Source organism: Stenella coeruleoalba (genome assembly GCF_951394435.1).
Source record: "Stenella coeruleoalba genome assembly, chromosome: 20".
Lineage (NCBI taxonomy): Eukaryota > Metazoa > Chordata > Mammalia > Artiodactyla > Delphinidae > Stenella > Stenella coeruleoalba.
Genome location: NC_137166.1, coordinates 2,745,785 through 2,771,175, shown reverse-complemented (window position 1 = coordinate 2,771,175; position 25,391 = coordinate 2,745,785). Strand labels below are relative to the sequence as shown.

Sequence of the window (25,391 nt, the reverse complement as noted above, 5' to 3'; positions counted from 1 at the left end):
TTCCCCATGGACCACCGTTTTCGCCTCAGAAAAAGAGATGTTTGGGTAGATGAGAGCTTCTTAAAATTTTCCACCAGAGTTCACTGTTACAGTCAGGGTCCTGTTAGGAAAACTGAAGCAATACTAGGCATTTCAAAGGGAAGTGACTGGGTGTAGGGCATTAGGGAATCAAACCTTCAGAGAGCCTGGCGGAGGGATGTCAGGAGAGGTTGTATCCAGCTTGCAGGTTTGTCACTGTGAGTGGAATTCAAAGCCTCGACGGGCTGGGGCTGTTGCCCAGCGGTCAGAAAACTGCAGGAAGGCCTTGCTGACAGGGCTGCCTTGTGGGCCCGAGCAGCGGGCTGGCAAGGAAACACAGAGGCAGCTACAAAAACGTGCACTTGCCAGATGCATCCTCCGCGGCTGCCAGAGAAACACGGGTGGCTTCTGCCTTCCAAACCTTGTGTGAGAGCTTCTCGTCTGTGGAGAAGTGTAGCTCCCTGTCTTCCAGCCCTGTGGTACACGAGGCGGGAATCCATGTCCACTGCCCCAAAACATGTCCAGCGAGTGCTCCTAACATCACAGGAAGGTGAACAAGTGTCCCCCACCACGTCAGAGACTGGAGGAGTAGAGTGCAGGGTGGCCCGGCCCCAGGACAAGATCGACATTTGTTGTTTTGCCTGCTCAGTATAGGCACACCTTGTTTTGTTTTGTTTTAAATTTATTTATTTTTGGCTGCACTGGGTCTTCATTGCTGCACATGAGCTTTCTCTGGTTGCAGCGAGCAGGGGCTACTCTTCGTTGTGGTGCGCGGGCTTCTCGTTGCGGTGGCTTCTCTTGTTGCAGAGCACAGGCTCTAGGTGTGTGGGCTTCAGTAGTTGTGGCTCGCAGGCTCTACAGCACAGGCTCAGTAGTTGTGGCACACGGGCTTAGTTGCTCCACGGCATGTGGGATCTTCCTGGACCAGGGCTCGAACACGTGTCCCCTGCATTGGCAGGCGGATTCTTAACCACTGCGCCACCAGGGAAGTCCCGGCACACCTTGTTCTACTGCACTTTGCTTTATCTCACTTCCAGTTTTTTACAAGTTGCTGGTTTGTGGCAACCCTGCATCAGGCAAGTCCATCGGCGCCATTTTCCCAACAGCATTTGCTTACTTCATGTCTCTGTGTCACGTTTTGGTAATTCTCACAGTATTTCAAACGTTTTCATTGTTATTATATTTGTTATGGTGAGTTGTGATCAGTGACTGTAGGTGTTACTACTATGACTCGGTGAAGGTTCATGGTTAGCCTTTTTTAGCAACAAATTTTTAAAAATTAAGGTATGAATGTTGTGTTTGAGACATAATGCTACTGTACACTTAATGGACCACGGTGTAGTGTAAACACAACTTTTTTTTTTTTGCAGTACACGGGCCTCTCACTGCTGTGGCCTCTCCCGTTGCGGAGCACAGGCTCCGGACGCGCAGGCTCAGCAGCCATGGCTCACGGGCCCAGCCGCTCCGCGGCATGTGGGATCTTCCCGGACCGGGGCACGAACCCACGTCCCCTGCATCGGCAGGCGGACCCTCAACCACTGCGCCACCAGGGAAGCCCTAAACACAACTTTTATATATACTGGGCAACCAAAAAATTTCTCTGACTGGGGTAGCTCAGGGAGATAGGATGCAAGCCTGGTACTCAGGCAGGCATTCTGCCTCCACGAGGGCAGTTCCTGCCTGAGACTGGAGCCAACGTGCTCCAGTGCCGTGAGGGAGAGTGTGGGCCCCACAGGGGCGTGTATGCTTCTGGGTTTGTAAACAGCCTGGCGGGGCTTCAGTTGGCAGCCACAATCATTTCAGAATCTTTCTGTGGCAAACAATTTCCAGCGACTGGGCTCTTAGCTTCTTCCCTGTGTCCATGGGTCCACCAGGGTTCCTGACTGAGCGTGTGTCTTTCTGCCTTGTTACTATGAGCCCACGTCCTGGCCTGATGCTCTATCTTTCCCAGGCTTGGGGCTCTGTTTGACTTTTCTCAGTCCTTCCAGGCTCTGGGCTCCTGTCCCTGAATCCAGCATCACAGGAGACCCTGCAAGGTGCACCCAAACCTCACTGCCGCTGGCATCCGTCCTCCTACTGCTGGGCTGGCACCCTGCCCACCTGCTGGAGCTCCTGGTCCCTGGCCACCTGCTGCCCAGCACCACGCTCTCAGATTCTACAGTCGCACCTGCATCACCCAGCGTCCAGCCACTGAAAGTCATTCTGCTTCCCGACCCCGGCAAACCTTCCCAGGGGCTTTGTTTGATCTATTTCATCAACAGCTCCCAGCTGACATTTACATTACTCCTTCCAGACCCGTGCCGGCCAGGTGACTGGAGAAACTGAGCCACAGAGTCGGAATTGTCCAAAACCTTCCATGTCCCCAACAAATCTTTTACCAACAGCCATTTGGAGCCCAGACGCCTTAGAAGTCATTGCAGACAGGCAGCTTCCATCAATTCCACAATAAACATTTAGCCAAGAGAAAAAACTACCTCAAATCTCAAATGATGTGAGAGTGACGTGAAGCCCAGGATGTGGGCATTGAGTCCACGCTGAGCAGAAAATCTCCCTTCCTCCCGAGTGGACCCACCTCGGCTTCAGAAGAGCCATTTCAGCTCAAGCAGCACAGTGGCTCATTGTAGAAAGGGCCATCCTTGGTGTCCTCTGTACTAAAACGACAAAATGGTTTGGGTAGATTTAGGTCATCTGGGAGTTGGAGTCCTGGACAGAAGCAGGCCGTGGGGGCCAGGGCTTGGTCCAGGCAGCTTGGGGGGTGGGTCTGGAGGGTGAGTGACGGGCTGGAGTTGAGCGGGGCTCGGGCTGCTCGTGGTTCTCAGCCCCCAGAGGGGAACCAGTGGCATAGTTGGCCCGCTTTGCACGCCGGGCACGAGGATAGGGGCAGCTGGGGGTGGAAATTTGGGGAGAGACACTGGGCCACGCACTGAAACTTGAAGAGGAAATGCCAGATGCAGACCTGGAGCCGCCCTGGACACAGTGAGTCTAACTCGGGAAGCCAATAAACAGTAGGATGCTGGCGGGCGGGTTAACAAAAGCTGCCCTCGTGGTGAAGGAGTAGGAGGGAGTAGCTGACTAACGCTCCTCTCCATGCAGGATGCGGGGCCTGGAAGCCCAGGGACTCTCCTGCATGCTCTCAGCGGGATGGCAGCCGGGGCGCCCACACACCGGCCAGAGCTGCCCACCGTCGCCGCTGCCCACAGCCCTGCTCACTCCCACCTTGCGCGGCAACACCTCTTAGCTCGCTGCCCTCACAAGAGCTGCACCTATTCTCACAGTCCCTAACACAGCGCCGTCCAGAAGAACAGTCTGCTACGATGGAACATTCCAGAACCTCACTGTCCCAGGGGTTGACACGTGTGGCTCTTAGAGCACTGAAATGGGGCTGGTGTAACTGAGGAACGGAATTTTCAGTCTCATCGAGCACAAACCCCTGCCTTGTTCATCCGTTTCTCTGCCCCAAGTGAGTGCCTGGTGGACAGCAAACCTGTGCTGCACGGTGATCTTGTTTTATTTTTCTCTTTCCTGCTATTCGCTGGGTCCTGGAGATCCAAGAGGTAAGTGGAAGCCGCTCTCTCCTCAGCATATATACATAAAATTCATGCAGGAATTTGACTGGCCAGGCCTAGCCATGGGTCTACTCTCTGTACAGGACCATTTTCACACCTGAAAAATGAACAATAATTCTTCAAAATAATCAGATACCAAGTAACTGCTCAAAATTTCCCAGTTGCCCTATCTACATCTATCTATATTATCTGTCATCCATTTCTACCCACCCATCTCTATCATCTATCTATCTATGATCTATCATCTATATGTCTATCATCTATCTGTCTATTATCTATCATCTATTTATCATCTATCTATTTAGCTATGTAACTATCATCTATATATCTATCACCTATCTATCTATCATCTATGTATCTACCATCTCTCTATATATCTATCTATCATCTATCTAACAATCACCTGTCATCTATCTGTCTATCATCTATCAGTCACCTATCTATGTATCTATCATCTATCTGCCTATCAATCATTTATCTATCAGTCACCTATCTATCATCTATCTGTCTATCATCTACATATATCTCTGTCTCTATTGCCTGTTTATTCATCCATCTGTCTAACCCATCACCTATCTGCATCCATGCATCTGAGGCAGGGTGCAGCAGGGCCCACACACGCATGTGACATCAGGGCCTCCACTCCTCACTGCGCGGCCGATTCTCTCATCACCTGGTCAGTGACACGGACAGAAGCAGGGGCCTTCCTCCCAGTCCAGTGCTGCTTTCTACCACCCACGCTAGCTCAGCCCCTGGGCCATGTCTGGCCAGCTCCCCAGCTGATAACTGTCAGCCCTGCCCTCCTGTCTCCCCGTCGGTCGCCAAGGATGCGCTCGCTGAGCGTGGAGCGTGGAGCTGGCAGCCACACCATCTGATACTACTCTGTCTCGGGCAGATTTCAGCACTTCGTCATCCTCTCAGTCCTGGCGCCAACGTGCGGCCCAGCCCACTGCCAAGCGGGGCCGTCAGGCCCCACAGGGGAGCCTCGCACGCTCGGACAAGGCCAGGCCATGTCGAGACAATCCTGGGCACCCAGGCAAACACCCCAGGTCTGGTCAGACTGGATTGAGCCCGACTTCCCGGAGGCCCGTGGCCCGTGTGGGCTCTGACAACCCTGGGCGCTGTTTTCAGGGCACACAGCTCCAGAAAGCAGCCCTTTTCTGCTGAGACTGGAAGCCTGGGGGCGGTGCTGTCACAGCTGAAAAACAGATTTCCATCAGGAGCGTTTAGATGTTTTCTGAAAAGTTGAAAATATTTTTCCTTTTAATTTCTCCATTTTCCAACGTGACCTCACAATCCTACCTATTCCTTAACACCTATTTCATTCAAGCTAGCACAATTCAAAATAATAATATTTATCATGTGCACATAACGCCTCTTTTTACCTCACAATGACCTTAGAGGGATCCTTATCATTCCTATTTTACACAGATGAAGAAGAGAGCCCAGAGACGTTAAGTCACTTGCCCAAGGTCACACAGCAGGGCTGGGGTTTGAGCCTAAGTCTTTTGATTCCAAAGCTTGGAAGGAACTGATTGTCCATCAGACCAGTTTCTTCCTGGATGGCAAGGCCCTGGGGTACCCAGGGGCATGAGAAGGGCAGAGCCAGGGGGCAGAACCTGGCAGAATCCCCAAGGATGCTATGGGGACAAGGACCCTCTCCACGTGGCCGACGGGCCCAGTCCCAGAGTGGCCCACCTGTTTCACTGATTTCTCTCTCTCTCCCTCTCCAGAAAGAACTCCAGGTTCTGTAAGAACTGTGTTTTCTCAGGATGCTTCCTCATGCTTCTCAGCCCAGGTGAATAAAAGTTGGGTGTCACCTGCCCACCAGACCACCTGGCCAAGTCTAAGTCCCATTCAAGGCCCCCAGGACACACACACCATCCCTATTTTATAGATAGGGAAACTGAGGCTCAGAGAACAAAGGAACTCATCCCCGGCCCCACGGCTGTGGGATTCAAAGCCAGGCGTTTGTACCCCTTGGCCCAAGCACATTAGAATCAAGGGCACAGTTTCAGGAAAATACGGAATGCTGCCTCTGGGACCCAGAAGCTCACGTTCAATTCCCCTGGGATGGGGTCTAAAAGCTCCCCAGGTAATTATTGTGTTCAGCCAGGGTTTAAAACTTGATGTTCCAAGTGGGGTCCCTGGATGAGCAGTATCACCTGCAAGCTTGTAGAAATGCAGAGTCTCAGGCTCCACCCAGACCCAGTTATTGTGAGAACAATATTTTTTCCTATTGCCTTGGGCGCTGGAATCACCCTTAGAAACAACCAGTCCTCCTGCCCCACCTACCGCACCCCTGGGCTCTGACTTAATTGGTCAGGCTGTGACCTGCACATTGGGAGGGTTAAAACCCTCCAGGTGGCTCCAATGAGTTGCAAAGTTGGAGCACCCTAGTTCAGAATCTCTGCTAAATTAGACTTCTGAGAACTAGGTGGTTCTCAGAGTATCTCTTTGGGGTAAAGGACTCTTTCTTTAGTGTAAATAACATTTATATTTATTGATTGAGCAAATGAAAAAAGTCATGACAAAAAGGAGGGTTTATCAATAAGAAAATGTTAACTTCCGGGAACATATTTTTGGAACACTGGGATAATGAATTGTAGAATCAATAAACAAGTCTACGGCTTCCCTGGTGGTGCAGTGGTTGGGAGTCCGCCTGCCGATGCAGGGGACACAGGTTCGTGCCCTGGTCTGGGAAGATCCCACGTGCCGTGGAGCGGCTGGGCCTGTGAGCCATGGCCGCTGAGCCTGTGCGTCCAGAGCCTGTGCTCCACAACGGGAGAGGCCACAACAGTGAGAGGCCCGTGTACCGCAAAAAAACAAAAACAAAAAACAAGTCTACTGTTGGTGGGAATGTAAATTGGTGCAGCCATTATGGAAAACAGTGTGGAGGTTCCTCAAAAAAGTAAAAACAGAGCTACCATATGATCCAGCAATCGCACTCCTGGGCATATATCTGGAGAAAACTCTAAGTCAAAAAGACACACGTACCCATATGTTCACAGCAGCACTATTCACAATAGCCAAGACGTGGAAGCAACCTAAATGTCTACCAACAGAGGAATGGATAAAGAAGATATAGTACATATATACAATGGAATACTACTCAGCCATAAAAAAGAATGGAATAATGCCATTTGCAGCAACATGGATGGACCTAGAGATTATCAAACTAAGTGAAGTCAGTCAGAAAGAGAGACAAATACCATATGATATTACTTATATGTGGAATCTAAAATACAACACAAATGAACTTATCTGCAAAGCGGAAACAGACTCACAGACATAGAGAACAGACTTGTGGTTGCCAAGCAGGGGGGTTGAAGAGGGATGGATTGGGAGTTTGGGATTAACAGATGCAAACTATCACATATAGAATGCATAAACAACAAGGTCCTAATGTATAGCACAGGGAACTATATTCAATATCCTGGGATAAACCATAATGGAAAAGAATATGAACAAGGATATATATATATATGTATGTATAACTGAATCACTTTACGGCAGAAATTAATACAACATTGTAAATCAACTACACTTCAACAACAACGGAAATAAACAAGGCTAGAATAGAATAGAAAATTCCAGACCACATCGGGGGTAGCAGGAATGTTGTTCTGGTTCTGCCGGGGTGAGGCGTGAAGCGTGTTTCTCATCGTGCATGTGGTACAGACAGGTGGATCTCACAGGCCTGGGGGCCCCCGTGAGAGTGAGATGTGGTCCTGCCAAATTGTCCTGGGGCCCTGGACTGGGAGAGAGATGAGGTTAAGTCCCCTGGAGGTGAAAGGTCGAGCCGGCAGATGGATTAATCAGTGTCTGGGGAGAGGGTCATGAGCTGAGTGCAGGCCACTCCCCACCACCGCTGCCAGGATTCAAGGCTTCTCCCAAAAGGGTAGTCTCCCCGTTCCGAGGCTGGCCCACGGGTCACACTCGGGGGCAGGGGGCAGAGCCTCAACCTCTCGGGCTGGGTGCTCCTTTGGGGAACAGGGCTGCTAGGGTTCCGTGGGGATGCCATGAGATGATGCACAGCAGACGCTGAGCATGGCAGTGTCTGGGGCGTCTGCAATAAGCCTTGGGCGACAGCAGCCTTTGGACGACGGGGCGTGCTGTCCCAAGCCTCCTGAGGGGTCCGAGGAGAGTCAGCTATGGGGCAGGAAAAGCCCAGTTCCCAGGGTGCCCTCTGAAGCCCGAGACAGAGGCTGGTCTGGGCGGGAGATGCCAGAGGGCTCGCCTGCGTTCCCAGGCCGAGATCCCCAGGGCGTCCATGGCCTCTTTTGATCTGCCTTCTCCTCTGGAGCCTCCTGTCAAGGAACCAAATCACTCTCCGACCCTGGCAGCTCCCCTGCTGCATGTCTTTCCACTGTGGGTTGGAATCCTGACTTTTCGGCCACTTTAAAGGCATGGGCCCCCTGCTCCCCACATCTGCCACTCACTTCTGTAGAGGCCGTGCTGCTGGCGTGGACGGCTGAGCGGGAGCCCCCACCCGCGGCCCCGGGGACAGGCGCCTTCCCAGAGCCCCAGGGGCCTCTTGCCAGGTGACTTCAATTTGCTGTGACCCCGTACAAAGCATCACTTCGTGCGAATGGGATGCGCCCCTGGTGACATTTTAATTACCGACCTGGGTCCAGGAGAAGCTCGGAGCATCTTGCAGGCCTGATGAGACCCACTGTCTCTGCTCCCCCCACACCCTCCCAGCCGCCCTCCCCCCACGGCCTTGGGCCCCTGAAGATGCCGGCAGGAGCCGAGCTCAAGCGCTGTGAGTGGTGCGTGAACTGGACGCACGACCGGGCCCGGCCCGACTGTTGGGTGCAGCGCTGGGCGGACGCCAGGCACCCGCTGGTCTTTGACCCTCACAGCTGGCGGGGGATCCCCAGAAGCCTACCCTGGGAGAAGAATCCGAGTACAGCCCTTTCTCCGGACACGTTCTGGTCATCGCTGCAACGGAACAAATAACCCCGAAACTTAGCGGCTTAAGACAACGGTGTCTTTTCTTTCGCTTACGAGTCTGCGACTGGGCAGGGGCTGGTGGGGACCCCTCGTCTCTGCTCCATTTTGTCGGAGGCCTTGTCTCCATGATGGGAACTGGGGCAGTGGGGTGAGGCATCTCCCTCTGCACGTAGGTGCTCTCACTGGGCCGCGAGGAAGCCGCCTTTCCTACAGGGTGGCTCAGGTGCTCTGAGAGCCCACAGGGGAAGCTGCAAGCCCTTCTGTGGCCTAGTCTAGAAGCCACCCGTGTCACCTCCCAGTATTCTACGGGTCATCTAGAACCAGCCCTGATTCGATGAGGGCCACACGAAGCACGGGCTGCCACCGCGTGCCCAGCTCTGGGCTAGGTGTGGGGATACAGCCACGACCCACTAGAGGAGGACCTACACTAAATGGAAAAAGATACACCGTATCGAGGGGCGAAAAGTGCTGGGAAGGCAAAAGCAGGGCCAGGGAATAGAGAGGGACTGGGGGTGGGGCGGGGTGGGTGGGGGGGGCAGTGATGTCACACAGGGGCACGGGACAGCCTCTCAGAGGAGTGGCATTTGAGCATGGTCAGAGGGACGTGAGGATGGAGGGTGTCTTGGGAAGAGGGGATGGAACGGCCAGTGCAAAGGTCCCGAGGCAGCTGTCTGTGTGTGCAAACGGTTGGTGTGTTGCAGCAGAGTGGGCAGGGGGTCGGGGGGTGGTATGTGGCGGACAGGCAGGTGGAGGTGGGCGAGGGGAGCAGGGTTTGTGGGATCTTGCAAAGACTTCATTAATTCCAAGTGAAGGGGGAAACCACTGGAGGGTTTTGAGCAGGGGAACAGCAGCTGACTTAGGTTTTAAAAGAATCCCTGCAGCTCAAGTGTGGGGAGGAGGGTGCAGGGCACTAGGAGGGAAGCATGGAGACCAGGTAACTACGTTCTCCGCTTTCCAGGTGAGGAGGCTCAGAGATGCAGAGAGAGAGAAGTTTCCACGGCTGTTCCTCTGCCTGCAGCACCCCAGCCCTTTCCCTTGCTGGCCGCGCTCGCCCATCAGCAAGAGCTTGAATCTCTGTGACTCCCTAGATCCCTGCCTTCGGATGTCCTGGACGGTGTCTGCCTTGGTCCCCTTTCCCCGCCGTGAACCTAGCTCAGGGCAGACTTAGCATCGAATCGAACAGACGAAAGGGCTGGGCACGGTGGCCTGAGCTCAAAGGCTCGGGCCGTCCACAGCCCCACCAACCTGGACAGTAATGACACAGGTGAGAAGGAACCCAGGACAGGTGAGGCGGGCTTGTCCAAACACTGAGGGCTGAGCAAGATCACCCGCCGTGGGAGAGATTCAACGGCGGCCCTCCCCTGGGAGACATCACGGAGGGGAAAGTGGGGGGTGGCGGATGCTGCCTGCATTCCCTTCTTTCCTGGAGAACCGACCGTCCCAAGTCAGCACCCAGGCCCAGGGTGTGTTTCTCCCATAGGAAGTATGGTCATTCCAGGTGGGGTTGGGGGACAGATCACCCCGAGGAAGCAAGGAGGGGGCACCCGAGCACCGAGCTTGAGTCTCCAAGTAGCTCCCCTCACACGAGGCCCCCTCTGTAACCAGCAGTCAGCCCCCATTCTGGGGGGTCCCGGTGGCAGTAAGCACGGCCACAGACCATCGGGCCACTGCAGCTCTTTAATCTTCCTTGTAAGCTCTGCTCTCACAGATTTGGAAAATGCCTCTCTGATAGACTAGGGGCTCACGCGACAATCATCGCCAACAGACTGGGCGTCCTGGTCATCACTCTGCCATGAGAAATAGTCACACGTGGGCTTTAACAATCTTACTTCTGTGAGGTTAGTTACCATCGGGGGAGATCGCTGCTCTGCGTTTTCAGTGTCAGGAGGAGGCGGCCGAAGCGTCTGGCCTGCGGTCAGAGCCCTGTCTGACCTCTCACCTTCCACCAAATAGTACAAAGTGGATGGTGTTTTCCTTAATAGGAATTCAGAGCAGAAGGCTTTTCCTCTTCTCTCATGCACACGTCGGCCTGCAGCCGGCCTTCCATGAGAAACGCACACACTGAGGCTCCAGCTGCGGAGAGGAGGAGGAAGCGGGAGCCCCGGGGCTCTGGGCGTATGGGGTTTACCAGCATTTCAGGGTTTTCAAGCTGCATCATGGTACCACTGCACCACCCTCCACCCCTTTCCTTATCCAGGCTCCCCGGCGATTTGTGGGATCCACTCATGAGGACAGAAATCTGGGGATCCTGAGGGAGGAGTAGGACCACCGCGCTCTCTGTGCCTCGGAAGGATGTCGCATCATGGGGTGAGACTGAGCATCTGGGGGTCTCTCTCCTCCCTAAACATTTCCCCACGGACTCTCAGCGCGTGTTGTGAGAAGTCTGGCCTTCGGAGGAAGTGGTTTTCATCCCTAAGACGAAAATGCTGGCGTTTAACCCAAACAACTTTGGATCAATTTTTTTCTTTTTCTTCTTTCTTACTCTCCTTTTCTCTCTTTTTGGGGAGAGGAAAGTTATTGATGGGGTAAACACAGATGTGTTTAATGTTTTAAGTCAGTTACCAGTGTATGTGGAGTCAACTAAATATCTCTGGGCAATAATTAGCCCAGAGGTTCTTCATTATGGCTGTAAATGGGAGGCCGCCGATGAGAAAGATTTTTAACGTACGGATGACAGAGTTCAGTAGTGTTGGACATCTGCTAACTGTTTCCACATGATCCTTTAACGTCAGTGAGAGTGCAGGGCTGACTTCTAAGCTCTCTGGTGAAAACCCAGAGACCATCTCCATCACCAGCTCCAAACTACTGTTAGATGCCTAGTTATACGTTATTAACTAGGCTTCTTCCGGGTCCTTTCCGCGGCAGTCCTTCATATGCAAGAGTATAAACACCTACAACATGATGGTCGTGTCAGGCTGCACCGCCCAGGATGGCTGCACCCATCTACCGCAGCCCCCTGCTCTTCCTACACTGAGACGCTGACCGTCCCCTACTCTTGCATCTGCCCAGGCTGGTGACTGTAGTGCGAGCCATGCTGTGTGACAGCTGAGGCTCAGACATGAAAGGTGATGCTGCGTCCACCTGGACCCCCGGGGATGCTCAGCCTTGGAACCCAGCTGCCATCCTCTGAGGAAGCCAAACAGCCACCCGGAAGGGCCACATGTGAGCGTCCTGATCCCGGCCCATCTGAGGTCCCCACCAGCATCGATCACCAGCCAGGTGAACCAGAGGACCTTCAGACGATTCCAGCCTCCACCTGGACCAGTCCTGGGTGGTGCTGAGCGGAGTAGAGATGAGCCGTCCCTGCCAAACCCTGCACGATGCAGAGATGTGTGAGCAAAATAAATGTCATCATTGTCTTAAGCCACTGCACTTTCGAGGGTTTCGCTCTGCAGCAAGAGATAACTGGCACACTGGAGGTACAAACCCAGTGCACAGAGAGCTTTTTGCCCTTGGCTGGCTTGATCTTATTTTCTTTTATCTCAATTATAAGTCATTTTGTTGGATTATTATCTTGGTTCTATCATGTATTTAAACGCACTGAAAAAAAGGTTTTTTTTTTTTTTTTTAAATCTAGGGCAAAATTCACAAAACATAAAATTAATCATTTAAAGTGTACAGTTCAGTGCCATTTAGTACTTTCACAACACTGTGCAACCACCATCTCTATCAAGTTCCAAAATATTTTCATCACCCCAGAGGGAAACTCTGTATTCATTGAGCAGTTGCTTCCCGTTTTCCCCTCCTCCAGCCCCTGGAATCACCAGTCTGCATTCTGTCTCTATTGGTTTATCTATCCTGGACATTTCGGACACATGGAATCATACATGTTCTCCTGTGTCTGGCTTCTTTCACGGAGCATAATGTCTTCAGGGTTCATCTGTGTTGTAGCCTGTATCACAAATTCATTCCTTTTATATGGCAGAATAATATTCCACTGTGTGGATGGACCACATTTGGTTTAGCCGTTCATCAGTTTCTGGACGTTTGAGTTGTTTCCACTTTTGGGCTATTATGAATAGCGCTGTTATGAATATTCAAGTATTTTCTCAAGTCCTTTGTTTTCAATTCTTTTGGGCATATTCCTAAGAGTGAAACTGCTAGGAAGATAAGAATCTTTTCTAAACACCAACAGTGCCATCTAATGCATGCAGTGGCGAGAGGCTGAGAATCTCTCACTGAATCATCTGCAGTCTCAAGCAGTGACAGCATCCCAGGTAAAACAGGACATTTAAGATCTATTCTTATGGTTCTTAAGAGACCAAAAGCTCACCCCCCAAAAAATGCTGGAGAGGGGCGTTTGCTACTGCTTGTTATTTAGATTTGTAGTTGATGAAGATGTTTTAATGACACTTGGAAAAAATATAACCCATGGTAGGTCACACTTGGTAACTGCCATTTTTGTAAGTCCGAATAATCAACTATTGGCAACTTCCTATGATTCCACTTAACATCCACTAGAGCAGACTCTGCATATCACAGAAACTTAACCCAGCTTCATCAAATGAAGTCAGGCTATGAGGCTTGATTTTCCTGTGCGACAAGGGTTCCAAAGATGGGCAGTCCAGCACACTGCAGTGGCTGACGGGCTTGTTAAGAACTGGGTCTCCTTCTGGCTTACTGCCCTCGGTCCTGAGTACAGGCGCTAAGCCTGCATTTCAGGCATGGAGGAGGTGATAAGAAAAGGGGAAGAGGTGTGTGCCAAGATTTTATTTAAAACAAAGCAAAACACGCACGCACACGATAGCTTTCCTAGAAACCCACGTCTGTGGACAGAGATCTGTTCACATCTCGTTGGCCAGAACCGGGTCATTTGGCTGCCTCTAACTGCAAGGGATGCTGGGTATTTCTTTATTTTGATGCTGTTTTATTTTGGAACAATTTTAGATTTTCAGAAAAGCTTCTGAGACAGTGCGGAGGGCTCCCACATACCCTGCACCCAGTCTCCCCTTCTGTTCCCCTTCTGCTACTATCTTCGCACCCAGTCTCCCCTTCTGTTACTGTCTTCCATCACAATGGCACACTTTCAAAGGTAAGAAGCAACACTGATACATACAGTTAACTAAACTCCAGACCTTATTTGGATTTCACCAGTTCTCCCACAAGGTCCTTTTCTGTCCCAGGGTCCCATCCAGGGTCCCACACTGCATTTAGTCATCATGTCTCCTTAGCCTCTGCTGGGCTGTGACAATTTCCGAGACTTTCCTTGCTGTCATGATCTTGACAGTTTCAGAGAGGAATGGTAGGATGGTTTGTAGAATGTCCCCCAGGTTGAGTTTGTTTGTCAACTGGGCTTTTCTCATGCTTTGACTAGAGTTATATGCACAGAGATATTGGGGCGGGGGCATCATATCCACATGACTTATCACTGGTGACGTTGCCCTTGGTCACCTGATTAACATAGTGTCTGCCGGGCTTCTTCACTCTAAGGCTACTATTGGTCTCCATCCTTTGGAAGCAATGCAGTAATTCAGCGCACACTCGAGGGCGGGATGAGGCTCCACCTCCTGGAGCAGAGAGCGTCCACGCAGATTATTAAGGATTCTTCTGGAAGGAAGAGTGACGGCTCTGCTGTCACCCTGAATAAAATCGGGGTCCTCTTGGTAAGGAAGTAGGGGAGCATGGATATTCCATCCTCAGTTGTGAATGGGGGTACCAGCATTTGCCTTATCTATGCGGATAAGAGGATTTTTACTCTGCTTTTTAATGCTGGGACTTCCGGAAGCTTGGAATAATGGTTGGGGTTCTTATCTGAGGTTGGCAAACTTTGACAGGTGAGTTTATTTATTCAGGACTTATGTACTGGAGATGGGGACAGTCACTGGGGCCACAATCGTGCATGGATTGTGGCAGACACAGCTATTGTCACCCAGTATCACTTTCCCTTTCCCTTAGTAATAGAATCCCAGGGCTTCAGCTGGGTATGTGGCTGTCCAGGTAAGGACTTCATTTCCCAGCCTCCCATGCATGGTCGTATGACTAACTTCTGGCCAGTGGGATACGAGTGCAAGTGACGTAGCCAACATCTGAATTAAGCCATGGACCAGGTCTCCAGGATGGATAAGTGGGAAGAAGAAGGGACCGCTGGTTCTTACTCCTTACTGGAGTAGAAGCTTTTGGTATGGTGGCCCCTTGGGTCAAAACTGTGGCATCAGTGATTGTAAGATACCCATAAATTCTACCCCTGCGGGTGACTCAGATGACGGTGAATTCACCAAAGAGAACTTTGTCCTGGAGCCACCTCTTATTGTCTGTGTCAACCTGAGCAAACCACACCACTTCTGTGCCCCTCTGTGAACTTCTCTGTGAGTGTCAAGGCCTCTCTCACAGATAATCAGGGAAATCCAATGCGCTGAGTATGTAAGATACTCAGTACGGTGCCTGGAAGGTAGTGTCTCACAAATGTTCGCTTCTATTTTTGTTATTGTTATGATTATTACCACAATGTTTGTAGAATTAGAAAAAAACATTTATGATAATAGGGTCAGAGACCATAGTCTTCCTCTGTTTTTTGTGGAGTTTTTTGGCGGGGGGGGGGGGGTGGTCTGTTTATTAAACATGACTCTAAACTGTAGCCCTAACAAGGCTAGTCTTAAATGTATGAAACGATTTCCAAATTTGGGACCCATGAACCACTTCAGGGCACGGGAATTAGTCTGCATTCCAGATCAGTTAGGGAAGTAGTTTGCAGCAACTACGACATTTTGGAACACATCAAATAAGAAGAGAGATGACTGTTGTATGTCAGAGTCAGAAAGAAAAAGTAAGGCATTTCTGAGTGATTTCAAGAATGGTTCACTCACAGAGTCCCCTCTGGAGACGCAAGAAATAGCAGGCCTATGTCAAAACCACAGTGAACTTTTCACTGACTCAAAGACCTCCCACCCAATCCCAGGGGATGGGGTAATTCAGTGGAGATTAAAGGCTCACTCAGTCCTGGTAACCAGAGAAACGCAAGTTCTATTAGGTTACCAGTTCCATTTTTCTGCCAAGCAAAAAGGCAGAGTTTCCCTGGAGGAGACAGAATATTTGCTCTCAGCCAAAAGACCCCAGAGGACCAGAGCTGTTTAACCGAGATTACGAAAAAGAAAAGAAGTTGAACTGCACAGCTTTGCTGGGCCTGGACCTTACTGCCAGCCCCACACTCTGAGCTAAAGCCCCTGGCATTTAAATCAATGAAAAATGAATAATGCACTTAGTTAAACATTTCCTCCCACCATGAAAGTCCTCGGTCGCCCTAATTTCTTTCTCTACTCGACATTTTCACTTCTTTTTCTGACCAGATATCCAAAATGAAATCTGGCACTCTGAGGACAAGTGCTCTCCATGCAAGTTTTCGCCAGCGTTCTATTAGGAGCTTTGAAACTCAACACCCTCTTTTTATCCCATATTACTTCCTCCCCTGGAACGGTTCAATCTCTACTCAGCAATCCCATTAGACTTTTCACTTCCATTTTTTTAAAAGCTGATAAAAATGTGTAGGTGTTTGAACCCCATCCAGGGAGGTCGGCTTCCAAGCTCAGCAGAGACCAGAAGGCTGCATTGGGTGTGTAGGGTGCTGCTGGGCGCTGGGTCCCCTCCCTCGCTGCCCCCCCATGCCTTCGGGGTAGGGAGGTGGCCCATCATGGGCACATGTGTGGCCTTTGCCGCATGCTCTGGGGATGGTGGGATCATTGCACAGATTTTTACGTGGCTGGAAGTGCTTGTTTTCATCTTCCTGGTAAGTGGCTGAACTTTGTAAAAGAAGAGAGTGACTTAGCAGGAAATGGTGGGACTAACACAGTATTGTATCATGTGGAGCCGGCCAATGTATTCACGCTTTTCCCCTTCTTTTTCAGGGAGGGGAGTTGCCAGCTTTGTTGCAGGGGAGGGAGGGGCGGAGGAGCCTGTGAGGTGTCCACGGAAGACCTGTGGCCACCCTGGGAGAAGGGGGAACTCTGTTTCTGCAGCAGACGGTGGCCTGTCCCCAGAGCCCGTCCCTGTTCCACCTCTGCTCTTGTCTGCCAACACCTCCCAGAGGCCTTGCACCCTGGCTCCGGTGTAGGTTTGCCCCACGGGGAGCCCTGGCTGAGACCAGAGGTGGAGAGCTCTCTCCATCTCAGCTCTGCATCTGAGCCTCCTTGGTGCTTCCAGCCCTTCCTCCGTGGTCCTCAGATGGACCGGGGTCAGCCCCTGCTCTGCTATTGCCCGGCGAGGGGCGAGTGGATCCGTCTCTCTGAGCCTCAGTTTCCACAACCATTCAGTACAGCCACTCGCACCGACCTGGCACCTGGCTGGGACTCACCGAGACCATGGTGGTAAAGCACTGCTCAGCATCTGGTCCCCGCGGGGCTACTCTCATCTGCGTTGGGAGTCGCACGCAGCCCATCACCTGTGCCATCCGAGTGCCACAGGTTCAGTGCTGTTGAAGGACAAAGCAAGCAGTTAAACTGAAGATGCATATATTGATCTCTAGCATTGGATGTTATTTTAGTGATTTTTATCAGAGCATCTCCCCTTCCCTGGCCCCTTCGGCATTCCTTCTGTGATCTGACAAGGAATTGTGTCAGGGGAATACTGCCTGTGGCTATTGGGTGACCGACTGGATCTATGCCCCGCCCTTACCTCTGCAGAAGCTGGTCAGCTTTTCCCGTCACTCAGCCAGCATCTCAGGCACTGCTGTGTGGGGGTCAGTCATGACAGGGAGTCGTCGACAATCACAATGACAACAGCAGCTGGTGTTTACCGAGCCCCCTTCAGTGCAGGTTCCCAGCAAGCGTCGTATTGGCTTTTGTCACCGATTGTTCTCCTATTTCACAGATGTGCAAACTGAGGCTCCAACTGGCTGAGAAACTGTGCTAAGTGCACACATACCAGCAGCTGCCCTGCGTGTGCTGCTTGTTCCCTGGACACACACGTTCTCTTGGTCCTTCTGTACTCGGACTTGGTCAGTCCTGAGGCTGATACCAGGAGGGGAGTGCCGTTATCACATTCACGCTGCAAAGGAAGAAACTCGAATACGTGACCTCACTGCCAGGGCCCGGCTGCTAAGGACAGGAGGAAACTTGCATCCACCTGGGAGCTGGACACAGAGCCCGCGCTCCTGGAGGCAACGGCGTCAGCACCGTCTGAGTCTGGGTCTTCCCAGAGCACAGCCTGACATGTGGCTTGGGCAGTGGTGTGCTGGGAGTGAGACGGGGAAGCCAGAAAGGCAATAGACATTCATTGGCGATGCTTTCCTGCTGTGGGCATGCGGGCGGGCCAGGGCAGGGTCCACTGAGGGCCCCGAAGCTGGGGACGCACCCTGGGATGCGCCTGGGGGCACTGACTCCTTGCCCCGTCTGGCCTGTCCTGGGTGGGGTTGAGAAGGTCCTCAGGAAGCCGTCGGCATGTGTGATGCGGCCTGCCGATGACCTGTGGGGGCCGAGGGCTGCTGGCCGGGCTCCGAGGTATGTTCTCTGTCGTTAAGCCCCTTTCACACTTACGGTGCCCGGGACTCATCCCAAGTCCCATCAGAAAGGAGCTGGAGGACACGATGGCAGTGGACAGGACCCTTGCTGGGGGTGTCACTGTGGACTTAGCCCCTGCCCAGCACCCACAGGGAAGCAGAGCCAGCACCAGAGTCCGCTGACATCCCAGAGGGCCACACTCTGTCCTGGCTTCTCAGACCTCACGCAGACGGCAGGACATCAGGAGGAAAGGTCAGGCCCGTCTCCTCCCGCTGCTCCAAGTTCCACGCGAGGGGACTCAGCACGATCAGTCTCAGGGGCTTCCGTTGCGGATTGGCCACTCCCTCAGCGGATGCTCTCCGCTCTTCTGGGACCTCAGGATCTGATGATGAGAGTGACAGATGCCAGTCCTCGGCTGACAGGCACAGCCAGGGGCCCCACACCCTCGGGGAAAGTGCACTGTCAGGGCCGAGTCTCTCCTGGTGCCTGACCCCAGCCAGCGTGGGGCTGCGAGCCAGGTACAGAGTTGCGGCCGGCATCGCTCCTGGCTGCGGGGAGCTGCCCCAGGAGAACATCGTTCACGGAAGAGCAGAGCCTGCAGAGACCACCTGATCCGCTTCTGGAGCGTTCAGAAGAGAGGGGAGCGCGCAGTCCTGCTGAGGTTTAGTGAGTGTAAGCCTTGTGACGGCACTGGGTTCAGCGCTTACAAATACTAACTCACTGAACTGCAACAACCCCGCGGGCTAGGGTTGCTCTTTATCCCACCTGCTGCAAAGAAACTGAGGCTCGCAGGGGTTAAGTGCCTTGCTGAAGGTCACCAGGTGGTCTGGCTTGGAAGTTCATACGTGAAATCCCTAGGCCATGCGGCCTCAGCTCCATTCGGAATCACAGCAAAGTGTAATAGAGAAAAAGCCTCTGGAATAGCTCATATTCACAGAGTGTTTATTAAGTGCCAGGCTCCAGGGGAAGTGCTTTCTGTGGCTTCTCCACTGAATCCCGACAGCAACCGCGAAAGTGGCACAATCTGCATCTCCGTTTTGCAGATAAGCAAAGTGAAGCTCAGAGAGGTTGCGTAACTGTCCCAAGGTCACTCAGGTTGGAATCGTGGAGCTGGGATCTGAACCCTGGCGATTGGGCTCTGAGCTCACCCTCTTGGGGCAGTGTTGACTTCTAATGCAAGACCCAAGGGACAAGCCACATGATCTCCCAAAACACACTTTTACCATTAAAATGGGAAGTGTCGATGTTTTCAGGCCTGTCCTTGTGTCTTGTTCATCCACGGTCCAAGCGCTAACAGAGCACACGGGGTCAGCACTGACTGAGGGGGTGTGAGCTCGCTTCATGATTGGCCCCTTGGGAGACACCGGCTCCTCAGGAAGGAACCACAGAATATTTTCCGAGATGCCTCCAGGTTTAGCTCATCCTTCAAAGTGTGCCTGATGGAATAATCCCCCCAAGAGATGCTCCAGAAAACCAGAGTTCCAGGGCCAAGCATGTTTGCAAAAGCGCCGAACGCTACACTCCCTCCTGGAGATTCAAAATGCCCCTCAGCCCGTGAGAGGCGGTAGAGGTCGTAAGATGCGTAAGTTCCGGGGATCTAATGTACAGCGGGGGATTACAGCTAATAATACTGTGTCACGTACGTCGCTGAGAAAGTAGATCTTAAGTGTTCTCACTACAAAAAGAAGTAGTAACTGCGCGCCAGGCTGGAGGCGCCACTAGCTGATGCTGAGCTGGTAATCATTTCGCTACATATAAAGGTATCACATCAACACGCTGCACACCTTAAGCTGACACAATGTCAAGTGTCAATTATATCTCAATAAAGCTGGGAGGAAACTAAGGCATACCTCTCAAAGAAAAAAATAAATAAAAGAAGATGTTTCTCAGACTGATTCTTTACCCAACACAAGTTCAAGTGCCAGATGCACACTGAGGCCAAACAAACATCAGAGTTTGGAGCAGAGAAAGGTTTGCTGCAGGGCTAAGCAAGGAGATGGCTGACTCTTGCCCCCAAAACCGAAACTCCCTAACGCGTTTCAGCAAAGCATTTTTAAAGGCGAGGTGAGGGAGGGGTGTGGTTAGTTGTTGCAAACTTCTTGGTTTCGGAATCCTTTGTTCTTGCAGTCTTTATTCGTTGCTTTAAAAAAAAAAAAAAAGATGAGAAACTATGATACTATAACGGTCCTTCCAATAAATCCACAATAGACAGCATTATGGGGAGGAATAGATAAATCATCTAGTGTTCACTAGCTGGAGATTTTTATTTTATTTATTTATTTTAAAAATAAATTTATTTGTTTATTTTTGTCTCTGTTGGGTCTTCGTTGCTGTGCGCGGGCTTTCTCTACTTACGGTGAGCGGGGGATACTCTTCGTTGCGGTGCGTGGGCTTCTCATTGCGGTGGCTTCTCTTGTTGCGGAGCACGGGCTCTAGGCATGCGGGCTTCAGTAGTTGTGGTACATGGGCTCAGTAGTTGTGGCTTGTGGGCTCTAGAGCGCAGGCTCAGTAGTTGTGGCGCACGGGCTTAGTTGCCCCGCGGCATGTGGGATCTTCCCAGACTAGGGCTCGAACCCGTGTCCCCTGCATTGGCAGGCAGATTCTTAACTACTGTGCCACCAGGGAAGTCCTGGAGATTTTGATTTTTTTTTTTTTTTTTTTTTTGCGGTACGCGGGCCTCTCACTGTTGCGGCCTCTCCAGTTGCGGAGCACAGGCTCCGGACGCGCAGGCTCAGCGGCCATGGCTCACGGGCCCAGCCGCTCCGCAGCATGTGGGATCTTCCCAGACTGGGGCACGAACCCGTGTCCCCTGGATAGGCAGGCGGACTCTCAACGACTGCACCACGCGGGAAGCCCCGTGGAGATTTTTAAATACACACTTTTAGACCCTGAGAGCTCAAAGAGACAAAAATAACACATATATGCACAATAACATAATAACCAAGTTTGCTCTAGTAGAAGTGTATAGAACTTTATGCCCAACAAACAATATGGTGATTTTTTTTTTTTTTTTTTTTTTTTGCCACATTGCACAGCTTGTGGGATCTTAGCTCCCCACCCAGGGATTGAACCTGGGCCTCGGCAGTGAAAGCGCTGAGTCCTAACCACTGGACCGCCAGGGAATTCCCTATAGTGATATTTCTACCCTGGCTCTTAACACATTCCTTTCTTCTTCCTACCTTCCTTCTGCTCAGCCCTCTGAACCCCATTCTGTTCTTTTTTGACATGTTCTCAGTGTACTCTATGATTTTAAAATGGCTTGTGCTAAGCACTGAATGAGTATTGAATGGCATTTGCAAATTGCTTGGAGTTTGTGGCTTTGACAGAAGGGTTATGTAAAGTATTGATAGCTGAGCTACTTTCTCAGGGGGCGGGTTTGAAAACATGGCAGATCAAAAGCTTCTTAAGAATGTGTACGGGTATGTGTTGGGAGTCTGTTCTGTCCAAAGGAAATCTCTGGCAGGTATTAATTTGAGGGAGAAAAAAGGAAGTTTTTAAAGGCAAGTCATCACTAGGAGGAAAAAAAGGGAAAAGGAAGAAAAATTACAGCATGTTTTAATTGTGACTCGGAAACTTTATAAACACAATTTACACATGTATCACTTATAATCATTTTCCTGGCCAGAGCAATAATTATGATAAATCCTTTGTCAACCCTGCTTAGGGGTCTTTATGAAGTAGTCGGAAATTAGTTCACATACTAGAGAATACTTCAATAAAAATCCGATCCAACCCAGCCTCTCCGCACATGGAATTCCACACGGCTCGTAATCAGATGTTCACCAAATCACACTTTTTCACTGCCAAACGCCTTGCCAGGTTAGCATAAACAAGTCTTGAATTCATTAAGTCGCATTTTTTAGTCTTCTAATTAGCTAAAAGTTGTACATTTCAAGCACAGCATGTCAAGAACTCAATGTCAAGGTATAATGATATGGCAAAGGTGCAAAAGTCATGGCCTTTTGTCAAAAACGTTGGTTGATGACTCTCTGCTTAACTGGTCTTGGGCTAGCTTTGGGAGATGTGTAGAGAGGGGCTGGCAAGGAAGCGTTCTTAACACATGGTCCTTCTTCCTAAAAAGTCACCCACTCCAATCTCTATCTTTTCCAACACCATCTGAGGTTGTGTTGCTAGAAATTAGGTCCTCCCACACATTCACCTAATGTGAAAATTTTTTTAAAACACTTTCAGTTTTCTTCCCCCTCAGTGATTTCACATCAGCAAACTCAGCCGCAATCCATGTCTTATCATGATCATGTTGAAACATAAACATTTCTCTCAATAATGTTTCACACACTCATCTGCAGTGCATTCATGCAAAAATGACAGCGTCCCGATAGTATTCCAGCTCATTTGTTTAAACTTACAGTTAAGTAGCTTCAGACCACGTAGAGAAGACTCAGGGTGGGGACAGCAAAAGCAGATTCTAAAATGTCAGACCTTAAAGACCACCAAATCTGATTCTCTCCTGTGTTAAAACTGAAAGCTGAAAAAAAAAATCCAAAACCAATCAGGTTCAAAAACAACAACAAAAAAGTGAAAGCTGAGACCCAGAGGGGAGGAAACTCACTCAAGTGTACATGGCTGATTAGCAGCGGAGTGGGAATTTGAAGAGGATAATCACATGTCTTTCAGAGCATCCTTCACTTTGCTCAGATGCTTTGCCTTTCTGATCTCATCTCACACTCCGAGGAGCCCGTGAATCAGGGAGCTGGGTGCCATGCCCCCATCTCACTGCCGAAATACTGAGGAGAAAGAAGGCCAAAGGTCCTGCATGAGTACACATAACCACTGGGTGCTAAGGCTACAATCCAACTCTCCTTAAGTTCAGATCATGCCCTTTTCATTAGATCAGGGGATCCTGGGGGTTTTCATAAAGGACAAGGAAGAGTGTCCATGAGGCAGTGGCTTTCAAACATTTTAAAACACATCCCTAATAAGAAGTCATTTTACCTGGGTCTCTGGGGCAGTGGAGGATGCTACCTGGCCTCCATTCTCTCTTTCTTGCTTTTAGTGCTAGAACCCCCTAAGTTTGAGTGGGCACCCAGTTGCTCAGCTGGAAGACTACATTTCCCATCAGTCTCTCCTAGCAAGTGGGTATGACCTGGAGGCTACCTTCCGGCCTATAGGATGTGGGAAGAAGTATGTGCACCTCAGGTGGGGCCCTTGGAAGAGGAAAGCACCTGCCTTCCGCTTCCTCTCCACCCTCTCCTGTGGGCCGTACGGCTTGCTTCAGGCAGGGGCCAGGCCAGGCCAGGTTGATGAGGGTCACAGCCAGGGGAGGTGGAACACCCTGGGAAGGATCTGGGAGTCTAGATTATCCCACAGAGCACAGCTGTCTACTATCCCTGGCCCCCCTGCCCACCTCTGGCTGGGTGCAGACAGGGAAGCAAACTTCTACCTTGTTGAGCCACTATATTGTGTCCCTCTAATACAGCAGCATAGTGTAGCCCTGACTAACGTACCCAGGCTACCCTCACACACACACGTGCATACTCATGTGCACACACACACACACACACACACACGCACAAAACAGTCTCAGAGATGAAGCCACTGCTTACCATGTGAATAGTGCCTTGGTCTAGCCCATTCCATTCCATTCCATTCCATTCCATTCCATTCCATTCTGCCCTGCTCTACTTTTTTTTTTTTTTTTTAAAATAAAACAGATATGGCTCCTTCCCCTGACCTCATGATCCACTAATGGGTTACGACCTGCAGGACTAGAGCACTTGTCTAGAGACAATGCATTAAACTCTGCCGAGGGACCCTCGAGCAAAGCACTTTGCAAACAGAGGTGGAAGGAAGCACCTACCCCGGCAGTTACGACAGATATGCACAAATGCAAAGCAGCACGGAGCTCGGGAACGACAGGGGCACACTGTGGGCTGGTCTCTGGAGTCGGTGGATGCCGCCCGCAGGGCTCCGCGGACGTGAGTTCATAACGGGACGGGCACTGACTTTGCATCCAGTAGCGTTAAAGCATCCCGAGAGTCCAAGTGTGCACCTCTGCACTCTCCAGCCACGCTGGCACCTTTATACACTCAAGCTCAGGTGTGCCAAGGACCAGGTGCCAGGAATAACGAGGCCCTGCTCCTCTGGGCAGCTCACTCAGACCACTCGTTCTCTGCTTTCCATTTTCTGGGAGAATTTTCACCTTCCTCGGGTCTGCTCCCACCTCTCCCCTCCTCTTGGCTAACTTTACAAGCAACAGTGGCATTGTAAGAAAGAGTCCTTTGGGCTTCCATACTGGCCGCGTGGCTCTGAGGAAGTTAGGGGGACTCTTCAGTACTCGGTCTGTTCACCTGTAAACTGGGTGCAGTGGCACCTGTCCAGAGAGGACCGAACTCCAGTGAAAAGAGTCAGGTGGCTGGTGTCCTTGAGCATCTACTACGTGACAAGTATTAACTCGGGTACTGGGTTCAGAGAGCATAAAAGCGGTGATGTATGTAGGGTGCTGAGGAGGGGTCTGGCTGGTTCTCGGGTTGTGATGTCACCTATCACGGTGTGGCTTTTACCACCATTCTGGGATACTTGGCAGGTAGCAAAGGGTGGAGAGAGGATTTTCACCTGCAGAGCTGACAACAGAATGAAACTTTCATGGCAGTCAGGGCAGCCTCAGAGGGGAAATTTCCATCTCAGCAAGAAAAGGCATTCATTTCTACCTGTTTGGGTTGATGGATTTGTCCACTGAAACCCGTTTGAAGAATATATATATATATATATATATATATAAAACGACATTTAGTTTATTTTGAGTTAAAATAAACCTCAGTAAATATTTTTGTGATCTCTCCTTACCCTGCCACAAATAAAATATAATGAGCTCGACGTTTAGATAATCCTCTGATTTTTCTCAGTAGACATTTTAGATAAAAGACAAAGAGTTTCTTATTTTGGGTTCATAAAACATTCTACATTTATGGCTTCATTTTTCTGAAATCCAGATCAAAGCCTGGCTGTGAAATTTTACTGTCCCACTGCTCACGGGTCTGTTGACTTACTGCATACTTCAAAATTCCCTTCTTCCCTCTAGACCCTCTGACCACCTTCTTTTTTTTTTTTTTTTTTTAAAAAAAAGGACATTTGCATTTGGTGCTATTCAGGACCTTGAAGATGTAGATTGGCAGAGTGAGGCTGGGGGAGCTGAAACAACATTTTCCTGGGTTCTAATTAGAAGAATTAACTGTATTCATAGCAAGGCCCTCTCCTAGAGCCCCTGATTCCCCCATGAAGCAAGATGTTCTTGTGCTGAATGCAAGTGAGGTTGGTCATTCATAGCCTGTGATCTCCGCCCCCTACCCCGTTCACTAGATGCCTTTATGATCTTTGTTTATATTAATCCCCAAAGAACTAAGCTTCATTTCATTTTATTTGGTAGAGAAACCCAACAGCGAAAAGTTCAGGAGACCCAAATGTT

At 50.6% G+C, this 25,391-nt stretch overlaps 1 long non-coding RNA gene across 1 annotated transcript; it reads right to left on the bottom strand.

Moving 5' to 3' along the window:
- Positions 1 to 2,498: 2,498 nt before the first annotated feature.
- On the bottom strand, positions 2,499 to 17,470 carry LOC307178797. Its single transcript, XR_013825281.1, has 4 exons — positions 17,145 to 17,470; positions 16,825 to 16,941; positions 3,503 to 3,681; positions 2,499 to 2,669 (listed from the first exon to the last, which is right to left on the bottom strand). It is a non-coding gene; the product is annotated as an uncharacterized lncRNA (long non-coding RNA).
- Positions 17,471 to 25,391: the final 7,921 nt, after the last annotated feature.